Below are 15268 nucleotides of genomic sequence, written 5' to 3' on the forward strand. Positions count from 1 at the left end.
TAAAGTGGCTTCTCCCGTCTAAAGTGGCAGCTAAGGCGCCCAAAGCCTGACTTATCGCGGTTTTCTACTTACACCTCAGAAGAGTGCGAGCAGAAATCCACTCCCGGTCACTTTAAACGGGAACTGTGGGCGTTGCATACAATTGAATTACTCACTATGTGGGGGCAATTGGACCACTAACTGACATAAAGGTAGCTGAGTAATCTCCCAAAAGCTACAGAAGTATAGCACAGGTTCATTCAATTTAATCTCTGTTGTGCTTATGTGTGCGGATACAATAGTTTTGTACAGCAGTTACGGTAGCTTATCAGATTTCATTGGGTGGCAAAACAATAAGTAGCTGTGCGATCGCTAATTAACAAGGTATTATACGCAGTTTACCTTATGACAAAAGAACTCAAACTTTGCCTTGTTTAGTAAATACAGCATACCAGGAATTAAAGGCCCCATTGCAAAGTTACTAGTAGGTGGGTTAACTTACTGAGAACTCTATTACATTAAAATACAACTTTAAACTTGGATCCCTAACATAACTTTTGTTTCTGCAGTAAATTTAAGCTCATATGAGGCGGCCTATATAGGTATTGGATACCAATGTTACTAGATTCTTACATATAAATCTGATGGCTCTTTTGACCATTATAGGGGCGCTGCAATCTATGTACATTTATGTGTTAATGAAGTGAGGTGCGCAAGCCTGCAACTGAAACGTAACGGTAGCATGTCATTACATGCTAAGGTCATACGTGCAGCATAGACATAGATCATTGACATGCATGGCTGGGAAAGGGAGATTTACTTATTACACCATAAGTGGCGCCCATAATTAATGGGTGCCCAAAACAATTGCATGGCTCTGTCAGACACACATTATTAATAAATCGCTGCATAAAAAAAAACAATTGAACCACCCTTTAAGAGTGAATATGTAGCATGCATGCTATAGTGTAATATCATTTACTTTCATAGTTATATCAAAGGAACAGGAGTATTCATTCTGTAATGTGAGCTCCTATGAGCAGGGCCCTCTCCCCTCTTGTGCTTCTCCTTACTCTACCTTCATCTACGTCTTACTCTCTACCAGGGCACCTAACACTTGGTTGCTTTGCTATGTTGCTTCTCTGGGTGTTATGGTCGCGAATGTAGCAATGTATATTATCCATGTCCTACATTGTATTGTATTGTATTGTACTGTTATGGTGCATACACACGGTCAGATTTTTCTTCAGATCTGAACGATAACGATTACATATCTGAAGGAAAATCTGACATATCTGAACAATGCGCGTTCCCGATGGTCAGATAACGATATCTGACATCTGATGTGTTTGCAGTCAGATTTGGATGATTCCATTAATTTTAATGCTGTCAAAAATCGTTCATAGTTAAAATCGTTCAAATCGTTTATATGACCGTGCGTATGCTCCATAAGTCACTGTAAATCAATTTGGTTATGTACTTTGTAAGGTGCTGCGGAACACTTGTGGCGCCATATAAATAAACGATAATAATAATAATGTGTGCAACAAGTATCCACCAATGATCAGCTATACATTGCACAGATTCTGCCAATCCCAACTATACATTGCAGATGGATACTCCCATTGCACAGGGATACCACTGTCAGACGGGTCCTGGGATACGGCACTGGATGCATGCAACCAGAAATATGCTGGGCGTCCTAAGACAATTATAGAGCTCTCGCCAATGATGAAAATATATGGCTAAAAATACAGAAGAAAGCTAGAAAGAATGAAGTAGTATATTTAGTAAAAGTTGCAGGAGGGTATGAACAAGCTAATACATGGAAGTAATCTGGAAGATAGGCCCCTTCTGCAGGGAAATATACGGTGAGAAATTACTATCGCTGCTTATTACCACATCTGAATGTGGTTTAGTACATTGCTTCTTGGGGAAAAAACAAACAAAATCTGAGACCAGTGTATCAGGCAAACAGCCCTAGTAATTACAGAACACGGTATATTCAAGAAGTGGCAAGCAGTCTTACAAGTAGCTCTCCAATGGATTCCTTAGCCAACGGCCACTAATGTGTCCGTAGGTGCAATTCCATAGCTCCCGTCGGCCTGCCACATGGTACACAGACAGATTTAGGGTTTTCTTAAAATCTATTTAAACGTCATTTTAAAAACACAAATGAAATGGTAGACACAGTAGGTAAGTGATGCGGGCAAAAGCTGCAAACCTCAGTTACTAAGAAACACTGGTGACTGGTTACTGACAAGTAACAAATGTAGCAAAATAAATCTAACAAAAAGTATCATGACAGTGACAATACCTGTAGGAGCTCAAATGTGGAAATGATCAGCCAAACAAAATGTAATGACCTGTGTAAATGGGATCACTACTAAACTTGGGAGAGTTTTAGATTAATAGATTTAATCCAGGATATGTAAATAGAAACAGCCCTTCTTGTTGTGTTTTATATAAACTGAAAACGTACCTAACCCGATCACCTGTACTTTGAAGTTACCTTTTTCGGCAGTCGGTACAACAAACAAAAAACACAAGTTTTCCCTCTAGCACAGAAAAAGCTAACATCTAACTGTATGCAGTGGGATATAGACTTCATGAACATATAATATTTCCCCAATCACCAGTCATGGCCGCTTTTCCTGGCGTAATAACCTGGAGAAGTTAGAGACCACCAGGCGTTGTGTATGACAGGCGACCCTGGCTGCCTGCGGATTACTGGTAACAAGTGTCAATCACCAATTTTCCTTCAAAAACTTATTTTCCCATATTGTATCATGGAAAACATGGAAGCCAACGTGTCCGCTGTGCTATAAAATAACTGGGATATACATATACAGAATATGCTGGTGCTATATACATAATATACCCAGTTTGGGAACCTCTGTGTTCTACTCTGATATAATAGAGCAGAATCAGCCTATATGGCAGAAGTTCCCAAACTCCACCGTTACAGTCCAGGTTTTAAGGAAATCCATGCAGTGTTTTCTGGATTTTGGAAAGGAATTTTTAAAACCTGTAACCCAGAGATTCCCAAATTCCTTCATTACAGTCCAGGTTTTAAGGATATCTATGCTTGAGTCCAGATGGTTAAAACAAATTGACTGAGGTACTAATTAAATCACCTGTGCTCAAGCATGGATAGCCTTAAAACCTGGACTGAAATGGCGGCGTTTGGGAACTTTAATGCAAGGACCAAGCTAGTATAGAACATTTAAGTAAAGCATTGGGGCTTCTAGAGCAGGGGTTCTCAAACTCGGTCCTCAGGACCCCTAACAGTTCATGTTTTCCAGGTCACCCAGCAGGTGCATTCATTACTCACCGACATCACAGGTGGAGTAATTATTCACTTGATTCTGTACGGAGACTTGGAAAACATGCAGTTTGTGGTCCTGAGGACCGAGTTTGAGAACCTGTGTTCTAGAATCATCAAACCCCAGGGCAGTAATGAAATAGGACTCGCCTACAATTATTTGTTACTAAAGCACTTTTCCGCCTGATGCCTGCATTCAGAATCGGATGTATAGTTTGCAGCCCTGTATAAGAGTGTAGAAGACAGCTGCACCTCTCGCACATGGCTTACCGGTACTATAGGCTGTTTTGGTAAAAGGCACATGGGAAACACATTAAAAGGATTAGAGCCTGCACATAGCCACATTCCCTTATGTAGGAAAGACCGTGATAACATTCCACTCCTGCCATTCTAAGCAGCACAAGTGTGACAGCACATTCTTAGGAGTGAACCAATGTATTGGCACGACAGGTCACCGGTTATTTTTGTATAGCCATGGCTGTTATATGTAATCTGATGGGAGTACGCCCTACATAGCTCTCCTACATCAAAGCTCTCTCGTCAGGGCAGCAAGGAGCAGCGGTCTGAGGGCAGACGATGCTTGCACTCATATGGCATAACAGTTTGTAGGTTATGCAAATGCATTCAACATGGTGCCCTTCAGTAGTGGCACCCGAACAAGGGAGAAAGAAATCATATAGGGGGGAGGGATTCAATTATCTTCACGTGGATGTAGCTCCAAGGTTAAAGTGCCCTATGAGCTATTCATCTGACTGCCCGGTCAGCCCACAGCTAGCGGATTTCTACTCACACCTTCCTGAGTTGTCAGCTCAAATCCGAGCTAACTGGTGCCTCGTGGCTCGTTGCAGTGTTACCTGTTGTGGTAACAGCATCGCGTCCGGCACTTAAGCTGGGAGCTGCAGGTTATCACGACTAAGCCCAGGGGCATCACTAGTGCAGGTGCATCTCCAGGCTTAAGTGCCAGACGTAATGCAGTCAGCCGAATAGCTCCGAGCACTTAACCCTAAAGCTACATCCCCGCGAAGAGAATTGAATTCCCCCATAGGTATAATAATTCCACTGTTATTCCAACATATTTTAATAAATGTGAAACAAACACTGTGACAGCGTGGAAGGGATCACTTTAGTTATTACACTCCGAAACCTAAACTTTAGTGTAGAGTGCCCACAGTCACAGGGGACTACAAGAGACCACCATAGAGGAGACAGCAAACCCCAGCTTAGTAATGCAACTTCCTAAAGTTTGTGTGCGATCATCTGCTATAAAAGCATCCACAAAACCAAGGCAACAAAATAGGTATTGCTATAGCTACAGTAAGGGGAGGGGGCTTACAGTAGTAATCTATTTCTGCACTGAAGCTGTACTGTCACTATGCATTCTGCCTTTTACAGTATTTAATTGATGATTTTGCTATTCTAGACTTCAGAATAAAGCAATAGACTAATCATATTAGATATATATATACACACACACACACACACACACACACACACACACACACACACACACACACATACACATCATTGGGGGGGGAATTCAATTCAGCGCAATGTTAAATAGCGACGGGAGGGAGCTCCCGGAGCTATTCAATACACCGCGCTGTTTGGGCGTGCTAAGGATTTCTTCTCGCACCCCACTGGGGATGCGAGGAGAAATCCGACCAAAGTGCCGGGCGCGCAGCTGTTTTTCTGCATAGCGCGGCGCTAACAGCTGCACACCTGGCACTTTGGTCAGAGAATGCCGGTTACCGCACCAGTACACCCTTGTTAAGGCGCGATAACCGGCATTCTCCAACCACGCAGCGCACTGAATTGATTAGCTCCGGGAGCTCGCTCCTGGCGCTATTCAATTCGCGTTGAATTGAATTCCCCCCATTGTGGTTAATGTCTCATCTTAAAGTAGCCAAGGCGCTGTCCAGCTCTAAATATTTAGGGGGGGTGGCGGGAGGGGCAGGAGAATTAGGGCCCTCCTGTAGTGGCGACCAGAAATGCACCAAAAGTCCAGCCGCACATCCAACAGTTTAGGCGGCAGGTGTACCCACTTACATGTCCGACTCCGATGCATTTGGGCGCGACATGGTCAAACAGTAAGCGCCCAAAACAACTGAATATTGCCCCGTCACTTTAGAGATTGTACATAAGGCAGGGGGGGGGGCGGGGGGGGAGAGAATATATATAGTTCACCCCTTTAAAGGTCAAAGGAAGGTTGGGCAAAATACGGGCCACAATCGCAACTGGTCCACCATCTCCCACTGCCCCAAACCACTGACAAGCACTGCAACAAGGACACCAATGACCAGTCGTCCCTTGTAACTCTCTGGTCATATCTAAGCAGAGCACTTCCGGCTGCCCCAGAACTCTTTAGCGGGAGGAGAGAGAGAATGGCACACAAAACACCTTTCCTGCAGCCCTGAACAGTCCACCAAAAGATGCCAATTAGCATACGGGATACGGCCAACATCCCGACAAAGGGGATGCCTGCGCCGGAATCCCAACACCGGCATCCCGAAGGTAAGTAGTGGGGTTAGGCGGGAAGGGTTACGCAACAAGGGGGGTGGGGAGGCTAGGTTTATGCCCATAAGGGGGGGGTTAGGGTACCTACAGACGGGTGTCTGTATCCTAACTCTGATTTTGATCCCATACCCAACCCTTGTACACAAACCAAATCTGAAACAATTACTCACCTCTAGGTCAGAGGCTCCCACAGCTCCTACTTTTGCCGGCAAAGATTCTCATCCAAGAATATTAATTTTGTTAGTTTAAATGCTGATAGGGGAAGGAAGAGAAAACCTGTGTGCTCGCACTGACACCATAGCATGTAATAGGTATGTGGAGGTATGGGAAGAGGACCCTCTATAATGTACACTACCCACTATGGAGAGCACAGAATCGGCCAAACACCCAGTTTTTCATATGAAGCCCTTCATATGGTTATTGCCTAAACGACCACATATCTGGGGATATCCTAGATTTCACTAATTAGCTCCTGAATTGTACGATAATTTGCCAACTCAATTGTGCTAGAAAAACCCCAAAGTATTGCAGCTCAGCGCCAATATCATACACACAGACTGGGGCAGTGCGTGTTTAAATCTAATTCAGTATACTTCAACACGGTCCTCCAAATGATGGAAAAACACATTTACTGAAGAAAATAGATCACCCTCCTCCATAGTTAAAAGTTATAACAGCTTAATGACTATACAGTCAGTAACACCCCCCCTGCTTCCTTACCTACCAAGAAAGAGTGCAGGACAACTATAATATTCAGACAGAGACAGCACCATGGACATGCGAGTTTCCAAATCTGTCAAATGGACAATAGACAGACCACTACTCTCCCCTTCTATTTCTCATCATGGCTGGCGTTGACAGCGAACGATGGTGGCAACAGTTGATTTTACATGGTTTTTAATGGCAATAACCATATAAAGAGCCAGGGAAGGCGTGCATCCTTTGCAATACATGGAAAAGGAAGACGCGGGAACACACAAATATACACGTACATACACTTGACCCATGTGTACTTGTAAGGAAATATGGTAATCAATTAAAACGACTCATAAAAGTTAGGTGCGAGCAGTAATTATATCATGTAAGTGTATATATATGGCAGCTAGGAGCCCAGAGGCCACATGCAGTCAATTTCCCAGTTTGATCCTCTTCCTAATTAGATGGTCAATTAAAAGATGAGCAAGAGGCTTATACATAGGCCTATATATGCATCGGGTTCATCCATGATTGGATAGTTATATTCTGTCATCAGGAAGACTATTCATCAAGGCACTGGGACACAAATATAAACACACTTGCATACACAGCCCCTAGGTTGGCAAAATAATTTAGAATTCAGTAGCCAATAAGATATGTCTTTTAAGGAATCAGGAAATATGCCACTCCACTGAAACAAGTGCACCACCGGGACACTTTACGCTGGAAATAACTGCACTGGGTACAAGCTGTCCAATACTGCACTAGCACAACAATACTCACATATTGGACTAAAGGCCCCCATACACGGTACGATTCAAAGTTGGTAAGAGGAGTTGTACGACTGCCCTTGAAATTCTTCCCTTGACATTTTTCCTAAGATGTGGTCAAATGATGTACGATTGATCGTTACGATCATAGGATAAGATGCATAGAAGTCAAAAGATTGTAGATCTCTCTGCAAAACCATCTGATCTGCGATCCAACTGGACGGCGGCGGGGACGTGCATCAGGGTAACACACAATATACACCTATTTTCACACGATTGGTCTGTCCAACCTGTAGAAACTGGCCATATCGTGTTAAAAACAGATTTAGATGTTTTCCTCTGAGCAAACACACCAGCTTGAACTCTTATGGTTATGTTATACACTGGAGCTTGCAATGAATTTGTGATCATATACTGAAATGCACAGAAACTGCATGGCATTGATAGAAGAGTTTAACTTGCACTTATCCGTGCTTTTTAAACAGGTCTGTGACCAACTAATTTTGTTTAAGGCCATACCCATGCGCCCGGCGTCCGTTCACCAACGGTGACCGCTACTCTGCAGTTTTCCCCACCCGCGGGACACTGCGGCCCACGGGTGGAGGACAGAACCCGCAGGCTGTTTCAGTGGGGCGCCGCACTGGAGGACAGGGTCCTTTCTGCCCTTCAGAAATAGGGCAGGGCATGGCGCCCCGCTGAAACAGCCTGGCGGGAAGGCCACATCCACAATTACCAATCGGCAGCACGATATGTCTGACCGGACATCACAACTGAATGATTTTGTTCGCAGACAAATCGGCTGTACACATGGACAGATGCATTTAACGATATATCGTTCGTCAGCTGCACAAATGATATATCGCATAGTGTGTACCCATCTTATCAGGTAACCGGCAGGCCCAGGAGTGGGTGCATAATAACGTAATCCCATTTATTTTGCTTACAAGTTATAGAGATATGACTAATATAGCATTTCCGCCACTTACATGTGTGTTTGGATTAATGGTCTATGCCAGTGATAGGCGACCTGATACACTTGTGGATCCACAGGGGCGGCCCTCTAGACTACAAAGAGCTGAACACCAATCTTCATCTTAGTAACAAGTAAAATATATTATATATACTTTTAGTCAGATACACCTATATGTAATAACATATCAATAGACATTTTAAACAAGTGTTACAAGCTGTAACAAACAGATCTGACAAAGCAGGAGAAAGCTGTGGGCCGCAAGTAAAGTCTCGTAGGGCTGCTTGTGGCCTATATATTTGCATTGGACACTCTCTTAGACACATTGCCACTTCCCATTAAAAAAAAAGTGACAACATAAATAACACGGATTATAAGAAAAGAGATTAAGGCGCAAACTTAATAGCCTTGCCATTTGCTGGAGCGACTTCAGCAATATAACTGCAAGATTTAAAGCTGCAATTTGTTTTAAAATGCAAAGCCAACCCGGATTTGCCTCAAAATGAATTGCCGAAATCGCACCGCTGCCCCCGGTTTACAGGCTATTACATTAGGGCCCAAGTCTCATTTCGGACATTAGAAGTTTCCCGAGATTGGTCACTAACATACTACAGCCGTTACATGTAACAGGACTACAGAGACGTACAAAAACTTCATGCATGGGTGCACAGATATCGCAATGGGCTATATAGGAAGAAATTGGTGCTAAATTCAACATAACCCAAAGTGAGATCCGAGAGTTCACACTGTCACGGTACATTATAGTTAAATATAGAAAGGAGAGAACTGGTTAGGATATATTACATTAGCCGAGATAATCTGCAGAAACCAATAGGGGGAAAGCAGAAGAAAATTTTAAAGCAAATATAACTGCAATACATACATAGTAAAAGGTACAAACATAGCAAAAATTAAGAGCCTGGAAAAATGTTTACACTTGTAACCATGTACGCAGAAGCAGATATAGTGTGTGTGTGTGTATGTATATATATATATATATATATACACACACACACACACTCAGCACTAAAGCCCACTCACAATAACATCAGCTGTTGTGGGATAGGGGTGATAGCCAGCAAACAACACAGATTATGTTCTCATGACACGTGTTCTAGAACTTCAACTCCATCTTCAACTTTTTCATGAACTTATTCTACTAAACCAAAAGCCTCTTCCCAGTAACCACTTGTGACTGTTGGGACTTTTCTGTGAAAGAACATTGCACAACTTCAGACTTCAGGGACCAGATACTGGGACAGGTCTACTTGAGCAGTGTCATTCATGCAACACTTCACCAACAGAAATAAAGCCTACCATATGATCCTCCAACACATGCTACTCATCATCTAACAGCAAAACATCTGAGGACTTCAGCACCAGCTCGCTGTCATTTAAAACACATTTCAGTAAATAGAAATTGTGGCACCATGAAAAAAAAAAAAAATGACAGGTCCCCATAACCTGCAAGAATCGTACATATATGTCCCAAATCAGAGTAAGTGACATGTCCCTATGAACATGCAAGTGCTACATCATACATGCTACTGTTCAAAGTAAGTGACTGGTCCCTGTAATCATGCACACCCTGAATCATACATGTCCCATCTCTGAATGACAGGTACAGGTGACCATGCAAGTACTAACTAAATCATACATACACACATACATACATGTCTTAGCTTACAGTTAGTGACAAATCCTTATGATTATGCAAGCACTGAATCACACGTGCCCCAGCTCATAGCAAGTGACAGGTTCTTGTGAACATGCAAGTCCTAGATCATGTCCCAGCTCAGACAGGTCCCTGTGACCATGCTAGCCCTGAATCATACATGTCCCTGCTCAGAGTAAGTGACAGGTCCCTGTGACCATGCTAGCCCAGAATCATACATGTCCCAGCTCAGAGCAGATGACAGGTCTCTGTGACCATGCTAGCCCTGAATCATACATGTCCCTGCTCAGAGTAAGTGACAGGTCCCTGTGACCATGCTAGCCCTGAATCATACATGTCCCAGCTCAGAGTAAGTGACAGGTCTCTGTGACCATGCTAGCCCTGAATCATACATGTCCCAGCTCAGAGCAGATGACAGGTCCCTGTGGCCATGCTAGCCCTGAATCATACATGTCCCAGCTCAGAGTGACAGGTCTCTGTGACCATGCTAGCACTGAATCATACATGTCCCAGCTCAGAGCAGATGACAGGTCTCTGTGACCATGCTAGCCCTGAATCATACATGTCCCGGCTCAGAGTAAATGACAGGTCTCTGTGACCATGCTAGCCCTGAATCATACATGTCCCTGCTCAGAGTAAGTGACAGGTCCCTGTGACCATGCTAGCCCTGAATCATACATGTCCCAGCTCAGAGCAGATGACAGGTCCCTGTGGCCATGCTAGCCCTGAATCATACATGTCCCAGCTCAGAGTGACAGGTCTCTGTGACCATGCTAGCACTGAATCATACATGTCCCAGCTCAGAGCAGATGACAGGTCTCTGTGACCATGCTAGCCCTGAATCATACATATCCCAGCTCAGAGTAAGTGACAGGTCCCTGTGACCATGCTAGCCCTGAATCATACATGTCCCTGCTCAGAGTAAATGACAGGTCCCTGTGACCATGCTAGCCCTGAATCATACATGTCCCAGCTCAGAGTAAGTGACAGGTCCCTGTGACCATGCTAGCCCAGAATCATACATGTCCCAGCTCAGAGTAAGTGACAGGTCCCTGTGACCATGCTAGCCCTGAATCATACATGTCCCAGCTCAGAGTAAGTGACAGGTCCCTGTGACCATGCTAGCCCTGAATCATACATGTCCCAGCTCAGAGTAAGTGACAGGTCCCTGTGACCATGCTAGCCCTGAATCATACATGTCCCGGCTCAGAGTAAGTGACAGGTCCCTGTGACCATGCTAGCCCAGAATCATACATGTCCCAGCTCAGAGCAGATGACAGGTCTCTGTGACCATGCTAGCCCAGAATCATACATGTCCCAGCTCAGAGCAGATGAGAGGTGGGCCCCATTGACAGCAGCCGGCTGTATGATACATGAAACACTGTGCTGCCTATACACCAGACATAGATCAGTATTCCTATACACCACATGATTATCACAAGGTATATTATATACACATACACAACTCTGAATACCTATTCAACATATACCAATATTAATATACAGAATCCAACCTCATACACCAGGTATACAGATCCCCATACAGCATATATATATATCCCTATAGCCAGGTATACATATCTCTATACAGCACATATATCCCTATATTAAAAAAGCTATACAAATCCCTATTTACAGCACATATATTCCCATATGCAGCAGGTATACAGCCCATATATCCCCATATACAGCAGGTAAGGTATACAGCCCATAGATCCCTATAGACAGCAGGTATACAGCCCATATACAGCAGGTAAGGTATACAGCCCATAGATCCCTATAGACAGCAGGTATACAGCCCATAGATCCCTATAGACAGCAGGTATACAGCCCATAGATCCCTATAGACAGCAGGTATACAGCCCATAGATCCCTATAGACAGCAGATATACAGCCCATAGATCCCTATATCCAGCACACACACATATATATATATAGATCCATATCCCCATCAGATACGTTACCGGGCTCTCTCCCAGCTGAGGGGCTCCGGGTACACCGGGGGGCTTAGCCACACCCACAGCCAGTGAGAATAGTCATCCCCCGGCCGGACCGGGCCCCCCAACAACAGCCCCCGTGCGGCGGCGGCGGCGGAGGAGGCCGGTGCCTTACACCGATGTCGGGACTGGGAATGTCAGCGCTCCGTGCTGAGCGGGGAGGGGGGGAGAGGAAGAGAGAGAGAGGAGGGGGCAGCGGAGACCCCCATACACGGGGAGGCAGTGAGCAGGAGTGGGGGGGATCCTTACCCTGGTCTTCTCCCCACTAGACGCCGCCGCTCCGGTCACAGCGAGCACATAGGAGCGGATGGATGATCACACAGCCCCCGGCTCCCCACCCTCATCCCCGCACATATCCCGGTGGAGAGGTCCCCGGCTCTGCCGCTGCTGCTGCTGGGGGAGGCGGCGGTTCCTCGGGTCCCGGCCGTGCAGGATGGATGGATGGATGGATGGAGAGAGGGGGGGGCTGAGAGAGGAGGGGGGGTGGGGGGAGTCACAAAATGGCGCGCGTTTCCAAAGCTGCGGAGCAGGAGGAGGAGGAGAGGGAGGGGGGGGGAGAGCTGGGAAACCACCAGCAACAGCAGCGCCGCCTCCTCCTCCCCCCTCACACCGGGGACAGCCGCCCCGCACCGTGACATCTCCCCCTCCTCATCATCACCGTGAGGGGGAGACTCCCGCCACATCCCTACACATCACCACACACACAGGACAGTCAGTCAGTATAGCTTTATTTCAGGCCCGGGCTGCGGGTCAGAGTCAGGCTCTCCACGTTTAGGACATGATCTACGTTCGGGCGAGAGGCGAGGAGGGGGCTGCTGAGGGGGAGAGAGAAGAAGGATAAGAAAAAAAAAAAAGAAACCGAATAACAAAATGGCGGCGGGATGAGCGCGTTGCCATGGCGACTGTCAATCAGCGCGAAGCCCCCGGATGCGCGCTGACGTCGGTGAATCGAGGTGGCGCTGCAACGGTCGGGGCCGTGACGACTGCGGTCACATGACCAGGGGGGAAGGGGCCAGCTAGGAGAGGGGGAGAGAGAGAAGGAGAAAAAAAAAACACTTAAGGAAAAACCGTCTGGGGCGTGAGCTCAGCAGCTGATAAACATAGTGATGTAAATATTGTGGTTATAGGACACAGAGGGTGCGTGGTCGGTGATTTATGGAGAGTTTAATAGGTTTGTATAATATATAGGGGAAGATTCCATGAGCCGCAGGGCTTACCGCGCAGTTAGGGATGGCCATCGATGGCAAATTAGCAAGTAGCCGTCGATGTCTACAAACTATCCAATGGTTGACCATCGATGGTTTCACCAGCCGATGGTCCCTCGTCCCTGTTTGTGACTGACTGGCCTGTGGGCCTATCAGAACCTGGAGGCGGGTGTCAGGGGGGCGGGGCTATGCACTGAGTCCCTGCACCTTGTTAAAAAAACCACATACGCTTATGCTTACACATCGATGGAGGGAAACCATCTGGTTCTCTCCCATCGATGGCAAAAGCATGAGACATCGGCCATAAACCATCGATTGGCATCCCTACGAGCAGTTGCAGCTCCCGGGTTTGAGGTCCGGAGCTAATTAATTACTTGCCAATTTCCACAAGCTGTAAGCCCGTGGCTAACGCGTGTTACCTCATAGCTCCCGGGTTCAGTGCCCGGAGCTATGGAATTATCCCGTGCATTGAGCCCCTGAGGGAGCTCCTGAGGCAGTGAGGAAAAATCCGTGTTCAGTGCTCCATCTCGGATTTACCACGCGGGGTAGCATACCTCTCAAAATTTTGGGATCTGTCACGTAGGGATGGCCATCAGTATGGTTACCATCGATGGAAAAATAGCAAGTGGTCATGGATAGTAACTATACAATGGATGACCATCAATGGTTTCACCAACCGATGGTCATCCTTGTACTTTGGCCATTAGGCCAATTAGAACCAGGGGAGGGGCTTCACAGTATGCGGGGGGGGGGGGGGAGGCGGTGCTATGCTCCGTGTCTCGGCACCTTGTTAAAAAACAAAATGTAAAAAAAAAAACAGTTATGCTGTTCAATCTCCCCCATCGATAGTAAAAACATTTGACATTGGCCATAAACCTTAGATGATTATGAATCATTGATGGTTGATGGCCATCCCTAATGTCACGTCCCTGTTTTACGTCATGCTGGGGGAAAGACCAGCGCTAAGTGAGCTGCTCCCAGCTGCCTTCCTGCACTGAATGGACGCTGTGCACGGCATTCTCCACTGGAACCGCTGCTCTGCAAACAGCAAAGCAGCGGCAGCGACAATCTGTTCCCCGACCGCCCGCTGGACACTGCGGCCCGCAGGTGGGACAGCTGGACAGTCCCTGGAAAGAGGGACTGTCCCATGAAAATCAGGAAAGTTGGGAGGTATGGGGTAGTGACAGTGGCGTCTATTTCCTATGCCATGGATGGAGATAAGTACCAGCCAACCAGCTCCTAACAAATTTTTCAAACAGCCTGTGACATGGCAGGAGCTGATTGGCAGGTACTTTATCTCCATTAGTTTTATCGAAGGCTTAGTAAATAGACCCCAGTAATTGGATAGCTCAGGGCTGACGTGCAAACCTCCCAACATTTCATGGCCCGGAGAGACATTTGCGCGGGCAGAAAATAGGGGGCGTGGCCTCATGGGAAATGCTGCGCCCGCGAGCCATGCCCCCGTTTTCGTCATACTGGGGGCTTGCCCAGATCTCTGGGAGCTGCTGGACAGGCCCCAGCCTCTAACAGAGCCGGCACTATTCCACCGCTGCTCAGCTATGCAGAGCAGCGGTTGGCCACTGCGGCCCGCGGGTGGGACAGCGGGACAGTGCCTCTAAAATGGGACTGTCCTGCTGAAATCGGGACAGTTGGGATGTATGCATATGATAAGTCCCACGGCTAATTGTATCTGCCTCATAGTATACTGTATGTGTGTGTATATATGTGTATGTCATTTATGTATATTTACATAGGGGACTTTGATCTGCTCTGTTTTAGGGATGGCTGTCGGAAATGCATGGTTGGCAACCGTCAATGTTCCCAATTTGACACACATGGTTTTTCCATTTGATGCCAGGATTGCAATGGCTGCCATAATGGTATATTTTTTTCCGATAGCTCATCCAGGGGGAGATTTATTAAATCTTGGAGAGGGATAGGGTTCACAGCTGGCCGATGTTGGTAGTACTGCGCACGCATCCCGATGGTAACCGCCAGGAGATGTACCGGGATAATGGATGCAGAGATGGGCAGTTTCAGTGGGCGTTTCTGGGTGGGAACAGGGGGAGTGGCTAGCCAGAAGCGGGCGTGTCGTGGTCAGCTGACACAGGCGGCCATGTTCAGATGGAGATTCTGC

At 46.4% G+C, this 15268-nt stretch overlaps 1 protein-coding gene across 2 annotated transcripts in view; it reads right to left on the reverse strand.

Annotated features, from left to right (window-relative positions):
• The window catches only part of DYRK1A (dual specificity tyrosine phosphorylation regulated kinase 1A), an 84155-nt gene extending 71802 nt beyond the window's left edge, over nucleotides 1–12353 (reverse strand). Inside the window, exon 1 of one of the 2 annotated variants that reach the window (XM_088443149.1) lies at nucleotides 12176–12353. The gene's annotated coding sequence lies outside the window, so the exon portion shown is untranslated. Of the gene's footprint in view, nucleotides 1–11893; nucleotides 12027–12175 lie in introns of those variants that run through there. The other variant, XM_088443150.1, reaches the window with a different exon arrangement.
• Between the last annotated feature and the right edge of the window lie 2915 nt (nucleotides 12354–15268).

Source organism: Taudactylus pleione, unplaced genomic scaffold (assembly GCF_031769625.1).
Source record: "Taudactylus pleione unplaced genomic scaffold, aTauple2 ptg000327l, whole genome shotgun sequence".
Taxonomy (NCBI): Eukaryota; Metazoa; Chordata; class Amphibia; order Anura; family Myobatrachidae; genus Taudactylus; species Taudactylus pleione.